Source organism: Helianthus annuus, chromosome 14, assembly GCF_002127325.2.
Source record: "Helianthus annuus cultivar XRQ/B chromosome 14, HanXRQr2.0-SUNRISE, whole genome shotgun sequence".
NCBI classification, from domain to species: Eukaryota; Viridiplantae; Streptophyta; class Magnoliopsida; order Asterales; family Asteraceae; genus Helianthus; species Helianthus annuus.
Genome location: NC_035446.2, coordinates 72,319,238 through 72,332,403, shown reverse-complemented (window position 1 = coordinate 72,332,403; position 13,166 = coordinate 72,319,238).

Here is a 13,166-nt window from a genome sequence, read left to right as displayed (position 1 = left end):
CAGAAGAGACAATAGAGTTTGATCAATTACCAATAGAAACTGATGATTTTAGTGACTATGAGGAAGAAATGCATATTGATGTTGCAAAAACTCATTTATCTCCTGAAAGTTTTCAATTTTATTTTGCAGATCGTGTGGAGAAGTTGAAGGAGAGACAAGCAGCAAGAGAACGAAAGAAGAAGAAATGTGAGAGTGTTGCTCAAAAGGAAGAGACTGTCCAAAAGGATGAAGTTAAAATTGCTGAGAAGAACGGTGAAGCTGAGAAGGTGATTGAGGTTGAGAAAGTTGTTGAAGTCGGAAAAATAGTTGAAAAGATTGTTGAGGTTATCAAGCCGTGTGAAAAAATGCTTGGAATCTCGCAAGAAATGTGAAGAAAAGGATGAAAAGTTGAGTGAGCAAGAAAAGATGAAAGAACAATTATTGTTCAATCTCAACTATGTGAAAGAATCATATGATGTGCTAAACAAGACAGTGACTGGTCTACAGAAGACAAATTCTGAAAGAGAAGATGCTTTGACAATGATGAATGCAGTGATGATGTCGAAGCAAAAAGCTATCAATTACTACATTGAGGAATGTGCAAAACTAAAGCAAGAGTTGGAGACTGAGAGGGTTGAAAATGAAAGAATTAGAAGATTGTTGCAAAGTTATTCTAGTTTTGATTATATAATTGACCGAATTTATCCAACTGTTGCAGGTTTGGAAGCATTTCAAGATGATAAAAAGCAGAAGAAGAAGGATACTGGTAAGAAACAGAGTGTTAGTTATAACAAGTGTCCGCTTCCAATCTGGGAAGGTTATTCTCCCAGAAAACCAAATGAGGAGCAAGTCCAAAAAGCAGTCAATATAAAACTGAAGTCCGATATAACCGATGATTTACCAGAAAATATTGACGTTACGTTTACATTGTTTGACACTGATTATGAGTCCGAGTTAATAAAAAAGGTGGTAGATCAGGTGTTGGATAAAGATGAGAAATCTGAGTCAAATTCCGAGTCTGGAAGTTCGAGTTCGTTAGTCAACAGTCTAAAGACGTTGGTTAAACGGGTTTACAGTAAAGAATTTATGTTATCAAAATCAAATTTGAATGACGAAGCATTCGAAGTTGCATATACTTTGAATGATTCTGACAAATTATATTGTGATAAAGAGTTCCCAATAAAAAGTGTTCAAGTTAAAAAGATCAAAAAGGTTTTCAAACTAACAGAAATTAATATTTCTGAAATAAAAGATTTAAATCTTTCTGTAAAACCTAAAAATACACTTCAAGAGTTCAACAGCGGTTAAACAAGAAAAAAGGTTATGGTTCTGGTTCTGGTTCTTAAAAGAAACCAAATCATAACTGTAATTTCAAAAAGAAAGGTCTTGGTTTTGTTCCACCTGAAAATTATAAAAATGAGAAAATTTCTAAAACAAATACAAAATTTGTTTCAGGGACAAGCTCGGAAGAAGAAGCAAAAAGCCCATTCTGGAAGCAGTCAAACATCGAATTCATTTTCCAGAAGCAAGAGAGAATGGGGACTGGAGTTTTTCATAGAAAAGAGACTAGAACATGTTACAAATGCAATAAAGTTGGTCATATTGCATGGAACTGTTCTCAAGCGACAAAATCAAAACAGGAAGTCTCTAAAAATCTCAAAGAAAAAGTTGTTGAGAACAATGAATCACCAACTGAAAAATTCAACATTTTTGAAAATTCAACTTATGAAGTTGGTGAGTGTTCAAAGAAAAATTTTTACAAAAAGAAAGCTAAAGAAAACCAAATATGGGTTGTTAAGAAATTTGATGAAAAATCTGGTGATGATTCTGGTTCCACAAAGCCATAAGAGCCAAAGGTTGAGGTTAAAGAAGAAAATTCAGTGCCTCCAGTGGATGATGTTAATTTTCCACCATTGAAGGCTGAGAATTTTAAACAAAAAGTTGGTAAAGTTGAGATTTCGAATCAATTCTATTCTGAGAAGAAAGAATTTGATGTCGAGAAAGAATTCAATGGAAATGTGAAAAAGATTTATGAGAGAATGGTCGAGGGAAAGGCAAAAGGGGTAAAGGATTTTTATGAAACAAAGAAAGCAACTTTTTACCCAAGTAAAGTTGAGGAGGAAACATCCAAGTTTGGTCAGGCTTGGATGGCAGTATTTCACAAATAAAAACCTGACTTGCCGGAGCTCCCAAGTTTGTAATCGTGGAGCAGGAATCGGCATCTTTCTCGATAAATTTTGTTTTTGAAAATGAATTTTAAAAATTGTTAAATTTTACAGGTTTTGATTTGTCGGAGCTCCTAGGTTGGTAAGTGTGGAGCAGGAATCGGCATATTTCTTGAGAAATTCACAAAAGGAGATTTCGTCTTATAATTGGTAAAGAGGTTTGATCTTTCAATGTGATTAATCAAGGTCATTAATTTGGACTTGATGTAATCTTCATATATGTGGTTAAAAAACAAGATGATGAACCCCTATTCTACAATTGGTAAAATCAACAAAACTTATTTTCTAGAAAAACCATTTGGATTAAAACAAACTTAAGTGTTTTGAAATCTTAATGGGAAAATAGTTTGTTGTGAGGGGGAGTTCTGATTGTTTATGCCAAGTGGATGGTGAATTGAAGCGATTCACAGCAGTTGTCAATTTACTTGTACAGTTTATTTTCAAATTTTCTTTAGATTGTTCAAAGAAATTCCACAACAACTATTATTACCGAATAGTTTAAATATCATGTCCCATACCGTGACCCATAAGATAAATTTAGTTATTACAGACATAGATATCCTTCAAACAAAACATGTTCCGACAACTCAGATTTAAGTACATAAATATAAATTGTCTTGGTTTCTAGACTCTTTCCTAGCCTCTATTTCACAGCAGGAAGAGCAAGTAAGCATCCTAAACACCTGTCACATACGTTAAAATAAAGTCAATACATATAATGTAAAGGTGATCATACAAGTTTGGTAATAGCATATAGAGTTCGAATAGTTTACGCATAACCAGCACGTATACAGGGAGAAAGGATGCATGTTAATTATCGACATGGATCTATCGATACCAACGACTGCGGGTTGACTGTCCGAGACAGTTCGCAATACATGATTACCACCGTAATCCATGCAAGTAATTGTCCTTAACAACCCCCGTGAGAACGGGTGCTGAGTCCAAACTATAGTACTAAGTTGCTAAGGCAGGTAGACAGCATTCCACGTGTAAACATGACAACAAGCATTCATTTAGTCACGTAATACATGCAATCGGTTAGCGTTTAAATAGTTTGAATAGTGCATTCGATTGTGATTTGATAAGTAATGTATGTAACACCCAAAAGTGCTAAAGCAAAAGTGATTTGAGTATACTCACAGTGGCTGATTATGGATTGAAGGGAGCGCTGAGAGTAGGGTTAGCCTGAATAGTTCGATAGCATAACGATGAGTAACGCGGAAATGCAAACAAGTGTAAATGGATCGAATAGCCTGGTCGATCGAACAGCAGGTTCGATCGAACGGGCTGTTCGTTCGGTTTGAAAGTACGTTTGAACAGTCATGTTCGATCGGCCGGTAGGCTCGATCGGCCGGTCCATCCGAGTGGATTGTTTCTTCCTCTGATGTGTTTGTGTATGATGGTTTGAACTTTTGAAGTTTTCGTTGTAGTATTTGAGAACACTGAAGTGTTCTTACCTTTCAGGTCAATCGATCGAACAGCCTGTTCGATCGGCCGGCTTAACCGATCGGTTATACACTTCGATCGTGGTTCCTCAGTTGGATGTCGCTCGATCGAGTAGCAGGCTCGATCGGGTGGCACCCCATACTACGAACGAGTTGTAGAATTGATTAAGTGCTGAAGCATAGTATCTCATGATCCGAAGAGTAATGTTTACCAATCGAGTAGCATATTCGATCGAACATCACTTCGTCAATAGCATACTTCATGAAGTTTGAAAAGTGTGGGACCACATGCTAGCCGATCGGCTGGCCCGGTCGATCGGCTGGTATGTCCGATCAGCTGGGCTGTTCGTTCGAATAGCCTAGCCGTTCGGCCAGCAATCCTGACCTGGTCGGCCTATCTTCTAACACTTGGCTGTTTGATTATTTGTTATGATTTCAAGGTATTTTGACAGCGAGTTAAACCATAGAACGTGGGTTCTTACTTGCTTCACCGGTTCGGACAGGAATCACCCAAGTCCGGCCGGTGAACTGTTCGGAACGGTAGTTTGATGTTTAACCCAAAGTCGATGAACCTTGTAGATAGAATCCGAATCTTGAACCACTCATCCACTAGAATGATTGGTGAGTTAACTCAAGCTCCGTTTCTACCGGTTTGAAGGCATTGAGTGTAAAAGAGTTGAAAGAAAGTCGGAAATCCGTCTTTCAATCTTTCACACCGTGAAATGTCTAGATCTATGATAGATTTTAGTTTGTCTATGTGGAAATCAGTTAGATATAAGTTATTCATGGTTGAATGAGGCCAAAGTATGATGTTCTTTAAGAACACCATGATGACATCACCCAAGAACACTTAGATCTTGGTGATTTCACGGTTAGAAATCAAGTTTTGAAAGATAGAAAGGTGTAGAATCATGTAATGATAAAAAACGTACAATAATTAGAGTGAGAACTTACCGGAGTTGAGAGAAATCTGAGAAAAGGTGAAGAACAAGGCTGGTTCGGTCAGAGCTTTCCAAAAGTAGAAAGAGTGACAATGATAGGGCTATTTATAGGCTCCAAATGAGGAAAGTGTCAACCGATCGGCCAGGACCTCCGATCGAATGGCCTGCTCGATCGAACAGTCTGTTCGATCGGCTGGCCTGTTCGACTAGGGTGCTTCCTGTTCGATCAGCAACCCTTTTCGAGTGTTTTATGATGGTTTTTGATATTTCGATTCCGATGGACGATGATACGAATACGATAGAGTTCCTAGTCAAATTACTTTCAGTCCCAACTACTATATCTAACATACAATCATCTGTAATTCACGTTTCGATGTCGGTTTTGATTGAGTTGAATTGAATTTCGAGTTTCGATTGATTCGATCTGAATACCACACAAAACATAAAGTAAACACGCACAAGTAACACATAAGGCACACACACACACACGTAAGTATTACCATACCAGTATTCGCGTAATTCGAGTTTCGAGTTCGATGATAGTTAGATCGGTTTGATTACTGATTAGTTAACTTTATCGCATTGTTACTTCCTACTATTCACAGTCGTAAATCGGTCGCATTGATTAAACATTCGATCATTTTATTTAGACAACACTTACTCCATATAATACAAAAGCAAAAAGAAACATTAACAGTCAAAGAAGTAAAAGTTGACTTGGACTTTGACTTTGACTTTGACATTCGAAAACACGGGGTGTTACAGCCTCCCCTTGTTTAGAGAATTTCGTCCCGAAATTAGGCTCGAAGCTGCACATCACCGTGAGTCATTTACCAATTTGACATTTCAGATCTTTATTCAAACAGTTGCGGGTACTTGGCCTTCATGTCGCTTTCGAGTTCCCAAGTGAACTCCGCGCCTCGCTTGCCTTCCCATCGGACCTTCACGATAGGGATGCGTGAGCGCCTGAGTTGCTTGGTTTGGCGATCCATGATTTCGACTGGGTTTTCCACGAAGTGTAAGGTTTCGTTGACCTGAAGATCATCGAGTGGTACGATTAGATCATGATCAGCAAGGCATCTTCGGAGGTTAGACACATGGAAAGTCGGGTGGACGTTACTGAGTTCTTCCGGTAGGTCGAGTCTGTAGGCGACTTTTCCGATCCTTTCCAGAATCTTAAAAGGTCCAACATATCGAGGCGCTAGTTTCCCTTTCTTGCCGAATTTGACTACACCCTTCCAAGGGGATACCTTTAGGAGTACGTAGTCACCAATGTCCAATTCAAGGGGCTTGCGTCTTCTATCGGCGTAACTTTTCTGTCTACTCCAAGCTTTCACCAAGTTGTCTTGAATTTGGTGGATTTTGTCAGTCGTTTCTTGTAGAATCTCGGGACCGGTTAGTTGCGAGTGACCGATCTCGTGCCACACAATAGGCGAACGACATCTCCTTCCATATAAGGCCTCGAAGGGTGCCATTTGGATGCTGGCATGATAGCTATTGTTGTACGAGAATTCGACTAATGGCAGGTGTTTGTTCCAACTACCACCAAAATCTATGACACACGCCCGGAGCATGTCTTCAAGAGTACGGATCGTTCTTTCAGTCTGTCCATCGGTTTGTGGATGGAATGCAGTACTCAGATTAAGCGACGTACCAAGAGCCGCTTGAAAAGTTTCCCACAATCGAGAAGTAAACCGAGCATCACGGTCAGAGATGATGTCGCGAGGCGTACCATGATTACAAATGATCTCGTCGGTGTAGATCTGGGCTAGTCGTTCCACCTTGTAGTCTTCTCGTATTGGCAAGAAGTGGGCTGATTTTGTTAGACGATCAACTATAACCCAAATACTGTCGTGACCTGATGGCGTGGGCGGGAGTTTCGTTATGAAATCCATAGCTATACTCTCCCACTTCCATATAGGTATCGGCGGTTGTTCGAGTAAGCCAGAAGGTCTTTGATGTTCAGCCTTGACTCTTGCGCAAGTTAAGCAACTTCCAACGTAAAGAGCAATATCCCGTTTCATGCCCGGCCACCAGTACTTATAACGCAGGTCCTGGTATATCTTATCAGCGCCGGGATGAATAGAATATCGGGATTTGTGGGCTTCATTCATGATAATCTTTCGCAGATCAGTTCGTTTAGGAATCCAAATTCAATCCAGATAATAGAATATCCCATCTGCCTTGCTTACAAGCTGAGCTCCATCGTGATAGATCCTCTCTTTCTTCAATGTACGCTCGTTAAAGCAAGCATGTTGAGCTTCGCGGATGAGGGTTTCGAGGTTATGCTGGGCTTGAATGTTTCGGATACTGAGCACATAACTCTTTCTGCTGAGCGCGTCGGCAACCACATTCGCCTTGCCTGGGTGATAACGAATCTCACAGTCGTAATCGTTGAGGAGTTCTACCCATCGGCGTTGACGCATATTAAGTTCCCTGTGATTGAAGATATGTTGTAAACTCCTGTGATCGGTGAAGATCGTACACTTGGTACCGTACAGGTAGTGTCGCCAAATCTTTAATGCAAAGACAACTGCGCCAAGCTCGAGGTCATGGGTTGTGTAGTTCTTCTCGTGGATCTTGAGCTGACGAGATGCGTAAGCTATAACCTTGTCCCGTTGCATAAGAACACAACCAAGGCCAAGGTTGGAAGCATCACAATAGACAACGAATTCGTCGCTTCCATCGGGCAGTGTAAGAATCGGAGCGTTGCACAGCATGTGATTGAGGGTTTGAAAGGCAGACTCTTGTGCGTTTCCCCACACAAAAGGCTTGTCTTTATGAGTAAGAACGGTAAGCGACACAGCGATCTTGGAGAATCCTTCAATAAATCGTCGATAATAGCCCGCTAGTCCGAGAAAAGAACGAACTTCAGACGGGTTCTTAGGCGTAATCCAACTTTTGACGGCTTCAATCTTCGCGGGATCGACGTGTATTCCCTGACTATTCACAATGTGACCCAGAAACTGAACCTCCTCTAACCAGAATTCACGCTTGGAGAACTTGGCATAGAGTTGGTTCCCCTGACGTAACTCGAGAACCAAACGTTGATGTTGCGCATGTTCGGTCTTCGATTTGGAATAGATCAAAACATCGTCGATGAACACGATGACGAAACGGTCTAAGAAGGGCTTACACACGCGATTCATCAGATCCATGAAGACCGCGGGTGCGTTAGTTAGACCAAAAGGCATAACAACGAATTCATAATGGCCATATCGGGTTCGAAAAGCGGTTTTGGGGATGTCTTCCTCTTGAATCCGCAATTGATGGTAGCCTGAACGCAGATCGATCTTCGAGAAACATTGGGCACCTTGCAGCTGATCAAATAAGTCGTCGATTCGAGGCAAAGGGTATCGGTTCTTAATGGTTAGCTTATTCAACTCCCGATAGTCGATGCACATCCTGAACGATCCATCCTTCTTTTTGACGAAAAGGATTGGCGCGCCCCAAGGAGAGGTGCTCGGGTGAATAAAGCCTTTTTCAAGTAATTCCTGGAGTTGGTTTGAGAGTTCCCACATTTTGGATGGAGCGAGTCGATACGGAGCTTTGGCAACGGGGTTAGCTCCAGGAATGAGGTCAATACGAAAGTCGATATCACGACTTGGCGGTAGTCCAGAAGTTCATCAGGGAACACCTGAGGAAACTCGCGGACCACTGGAACATCTTTGACTTCGGCTTTCTTTTTCTTTTCCTTCTCCGCTACTACAATGTTGGCCAAGAAGGCTCGGTATTCCTTGCGGAGATACTTGCTGGCTTGAACACATGACATAAGCTTGAGACCTTTCGACGCTGTTTCACCGTATACACATAGAAGATCACCATTTGCGAGCGAGAATCGAATCATCTTATCAAAACACACAACTTCAGCATGGTTTTCGCGAAGAAAGTCCATGCTTACTATGACGTCGAAACTTCCGATTTGCATCGGAATAAGGTCGATTGGAAAGATGTGATTGTTGAGCTCGAGAGTACAATCACGGAGAACAGAGTTAACGGCGACAGTTCTTCCAGTAGCGACTTCGACTTCGAATGACGAGGACAGATAAGAGCGCTTACGACTAAGGAGGTTCTCGAATTCAAACGACACAAAGCAGTTATCAGCTCTAGTATCAAACAAACATGATGCATAAATACCATTCACAAGGAACGTACCATTAACCACGTTGTTATCCGCCTGAGCCTGGCGGGCATTGATGTTGAAGGTTCGAGCATGGGCTGCTTGCTGCTGTTGCTGAGGCTGCTGTTGTTGCTGTTGGGGCTGCTGGGGCTCTTGCTTAACCACCCTGTTCGGGCACCTGTTTGCAAAGTGGTTAGGATCACCACATGCAAAGCAGACTCGAGCATTGACTGCAGGTGCTTGAGCTGCTTGTTGGCCTTAAGGGGCGGGGAGCAGAGCTTGGTTGACAGTAGCTTGCACTGGGGCTTGACGGGGACCAAAGCGACAGTTTGCAGTGAAATGACCGTAAAGGTTGCAGTGAGCGCAAAAATGACAGGCTAGACCCAATGGATGATGATACGAGCATGTCGGGCAGAGCGGGTGAGGGCCTGTGTATGCACGCTTTGCTGGCGGTGCACTGATCACTGGAGCTGAGCGGTGGTGCTGTTGCTGCTGAGCTGGTACAGCTTGTAGAGGAGCAGCAGTCGTCGCGGCAGCACAGCTCTTGTTGCTGGAGTTGTTGTTGTTGTGCTTCTTCTTTCTTCTTGATGACTTGGAGGATTGAGCAGTGGCGGTGTCGGTGGATGCTGTTGCGGTGGCTTGGTGCAGAGACTTGGTTTGCTTATCCCAAAAGCCAGACTTCACTCGCTTGTCATTGACCTCAGCGGCGAGTAGGTAAGTCTCTTCAATCGTGGCTGGCTTGGTGGCGTGAACGAAGTCGGCTACGCAATCGGGCAGAGCTCGAATGTACTTCTTGATGGTTTGATATGGGGTCTTGACCTGATCGGGACATATGATGCTAAGCTGCTTGAAGCGAGCAGTGAGAGCAGCGTTGTCTCCATCCTTCTGCTTGATGGTCCAAAACTCGTCCTCCAGCTTTTGGCGTTCATGAGGAGGGCAAAATTCGTCGATCATAATTGCCTTCAACTCCTCCCATGTTAGCTCGTAAGCTGCATCATTTCCGCGCTTGTTTCGCTCGGCCGTCCACCAGTCTAAGGCTCGGGACTGGAAGACGCCTGTAGCATTGAGGGTGCGGAGATTCTCAGGACATCCGCTTTGGCGCAGAGTGACTTCGACTGAGTCGAACCAATGGAACATGGCAGTAGGGCCATCTTCTCCGGTGAACTCTTTGGGTCCGCATGCTTTGAATTGCTTGAAACTGAAAGCAGCCTTGTTTGCATCTTTGGGAGCGTCTGTTCGTGATTCTTCAGACGACTTGCTGGCGTTTTCATAAACGTTGCTCATAGCCTTTGCCACACTTTTGGCAATGATGGCGGCGAGACGCTTGTCTCTCTTCTCCTGACGAGTCAGGTGGTGTCGGGATCCAGACGACGACATGGTCTGCAACAGACATCGTCACGGGACTCAACACAACGAAATCGAATCTCACCTCACACATCTAGACTACTAAAGCTCAGGAACACGAGCAAGGCACGAATCACATAACCACATAGGCACAAATAAAAACACGAAATCCATGTAAACACAGAAGCACATAAGCATTCAGGTCACAGAAACACAGAAGCACATATACTCATACATTTTTAAGCATAGAAGCAGTCAGAAAACAGAAACCTATCCTTCCAAGGTCGAGTGTCGTTCGTATAGCGATCACATAGAGCATATTAGGTAGCATAGTATAATATAGCCTATCTTAGTCGTATAGCATGGCATAGTATGATATCGTCTAAACTGCAGCAACTGGAGATCGAATTGAGACAAAACGGCAATGTGAGTCATGTGTGTTGATCGAAATGGCAGCAAAATCGAATAATATCCAAAATATAAACACATAAACAGATAAAGCACACATAAACACATAAAATCAACGAGTCATCAGAGTACGCGGTAGCCGTTCTCAGAATCGAATACATAAAATCGAGAGATAGATTGTCTGCGGCTACTAGACATCGACTACCCAAAGCAGTTCGACTATTCACAGTGGACTTGTCGTCACTTTCGACTCTAGAGGTCGTGTCTGCCTCGATTCTTGGGCATTCTACACGCGTTCTCTAGGTCATACTTGTGAGTTCTGGTCGTTTGAGTCCGTCGGAGCTTTGGTGAGATGGAACAAATTGTCAAGGTTAGGGTTTCACCCCTGGCTTAGCAATTTCTTCCTTGTTTTTAGGAAACTTGAGGAGATTATTCATCAAAATATGGATTTCACTCCTGTTTCGGCATAATTCTCCTCATTCTTGTTGAGAAGTCATTGATAAATTGATAAAAATCAATATCAGTTAGGCAATTTAGTCAGGAGTTTGCGGATTTCACACCTAATCCTGATCAAATCGCTTAACTTTAATTGAAAACTCGAGTGCAGTGTTAGCGAATAATTGCAGAATAGAGTGCATAAACTTGGCCTGTTGGTTCCTAACTATAGTCTAGGTCTCTAAGACAGCGACCCGGACTAGGTCGTGTCTTGCCTAATTCCCTATAGTTATGGCTCTGATACCAATCTATCACACCCCAACCGATGGCGGAATCATCGGGGCATGGCACTGAGCAAAACAGATTGTTCAAAGAAATTTCATAACAACTATTATTACCGAATAGTTTAAATATCATGTCCCATACCGTGACCCATAAGATAAATTTAGTTATTACAGACATAGATATCCTTCAAACAAAACATGTTCCGACAACTCAGATTTAAGTACATAAATATAAATTGTCTTGGTTTCTAGACTCTTTCCTAGCCTCTATATCACAGCAGGAAGAGCAAGTAAGCATCCTAAACACCTGTCACATACGGTAAAATAAAGTCAATACATATAATGTAAAGGTGAGCATACAAGTTTGGTAATAGCATATAGAGTTCGAATAGTTTACGCATAACCAGCACGTATACAGGGAGAAAGGATGCATGTTAATTATCGACATGGATCTATCGATACCAACGACTGCGGGTTGACTGTCCGAGACAGTTCGCAATACATGATTACCACCATAATCCATGCAAGTAATTATCCTTAACAACCCCCGTGAGAACGGGTGCTGAGTCCAAACTATAGTACTATGTTGCTAAGGCAGGTAGACATCATTCCACGTGTAAACATGACAACAAGCATTCATTTAGTCACGTAATACATGCAATCGGTTATGTGACACCTGTGTCACTTCAAACATCAAACAAATGCCAAACCAATGAAATATTGTATTTCTTACTTGGGATTTGTAAAAATATGTGTATCATTTGCACATATCAACTCTTGTTCGATTTTAAGCTTTAAATCGCTTTCTGGAGGGTTATACGCGCTCTGATGCGTAAAAATAACCAGTTTAATCCAACGAACACTCCGGAATAGTGAAATAGGCTTAACATACATTAAATAATCTTTACATAACTTAGAAATAAGTTTTAAAGGCTTTGGTATGGCAAAAACAAGTTAATTCGCTTACAGGGACTAAACTTGACAAACAGCGAAAGTATGCCAATTCGTACTGTAACAGACATTCTGGAAATGACCATAAGTTAAACACACCTTAAATATCCTTTATATAGCTTAGAAATAGGCTTTGAGGGGTTCGGTGTGCTAAAATAAACTTTTGGGTCATTCAGGGACTAAAAGTGTCAAAAAGTGCATAAGTTTGCATTTTCGCGCATAACTTACGTTCTGAATACATCCGGACATCCAAAAATTTATGTAAGCATCATAATACTATGCCTTAGTGTTTGGCATGAGAAAAATCCATTCGTCACGCAATTTGGATCGTTTTTCGCGCTTATGCGCATTCCGTCGTAATTAACCGAACATCGCGGTCGTACGACTAAACGAACCAACATCCGACATATTTTTGAGCATGTTTCATGATCTCAATGTTTAGGCATCATTTTAGGGCCTTAAAGATGGCTTAACAGGCCTTGAACGTGTCGGAAATGGCCTTAAACCATAACAGGGACCTAAACTGTCATTTTTGAAACTTGGCTTCTGATCAGAACCTCCAGGCGACCCGCGTAAGCCTAGGGGCAACCTTTACGCGGGCCGCGTCAGCCCTGCAGATGCAGAAACTCGTTTTTCTTGCTGAAAATGGCCTTTCAAGCATCCAAGGGGCAATGCCTCTTCACAATCTCTAGGGTTGGGGTCACTTTTTGATACCACAACATTTGACAAGTGTACGAATGAGATCGAGGCACGTTATTCAAGAAACGATCCTAACGGTCTTGCTTTTCCTATAAATACCCCCCCCCCTTTTGGTTAAAAACCCACAAAATCTGATCTAAAGCTCTAAGTTGAGGCCTTTGCTTCATACCTGAGCTCCTGGATCGAGATTAGCTTTCGGGGACCCTTCGTAAGCGTTCTTTCGTTCTTTTATCGTTTTTCGAGTGCTAAAGTCAAACTTTGTTTGACTTTCTGTGTTGACCAGCTTATGGTCAACACGAAGTTCGTTGGAACTTCATAACGTGAGCGTGATC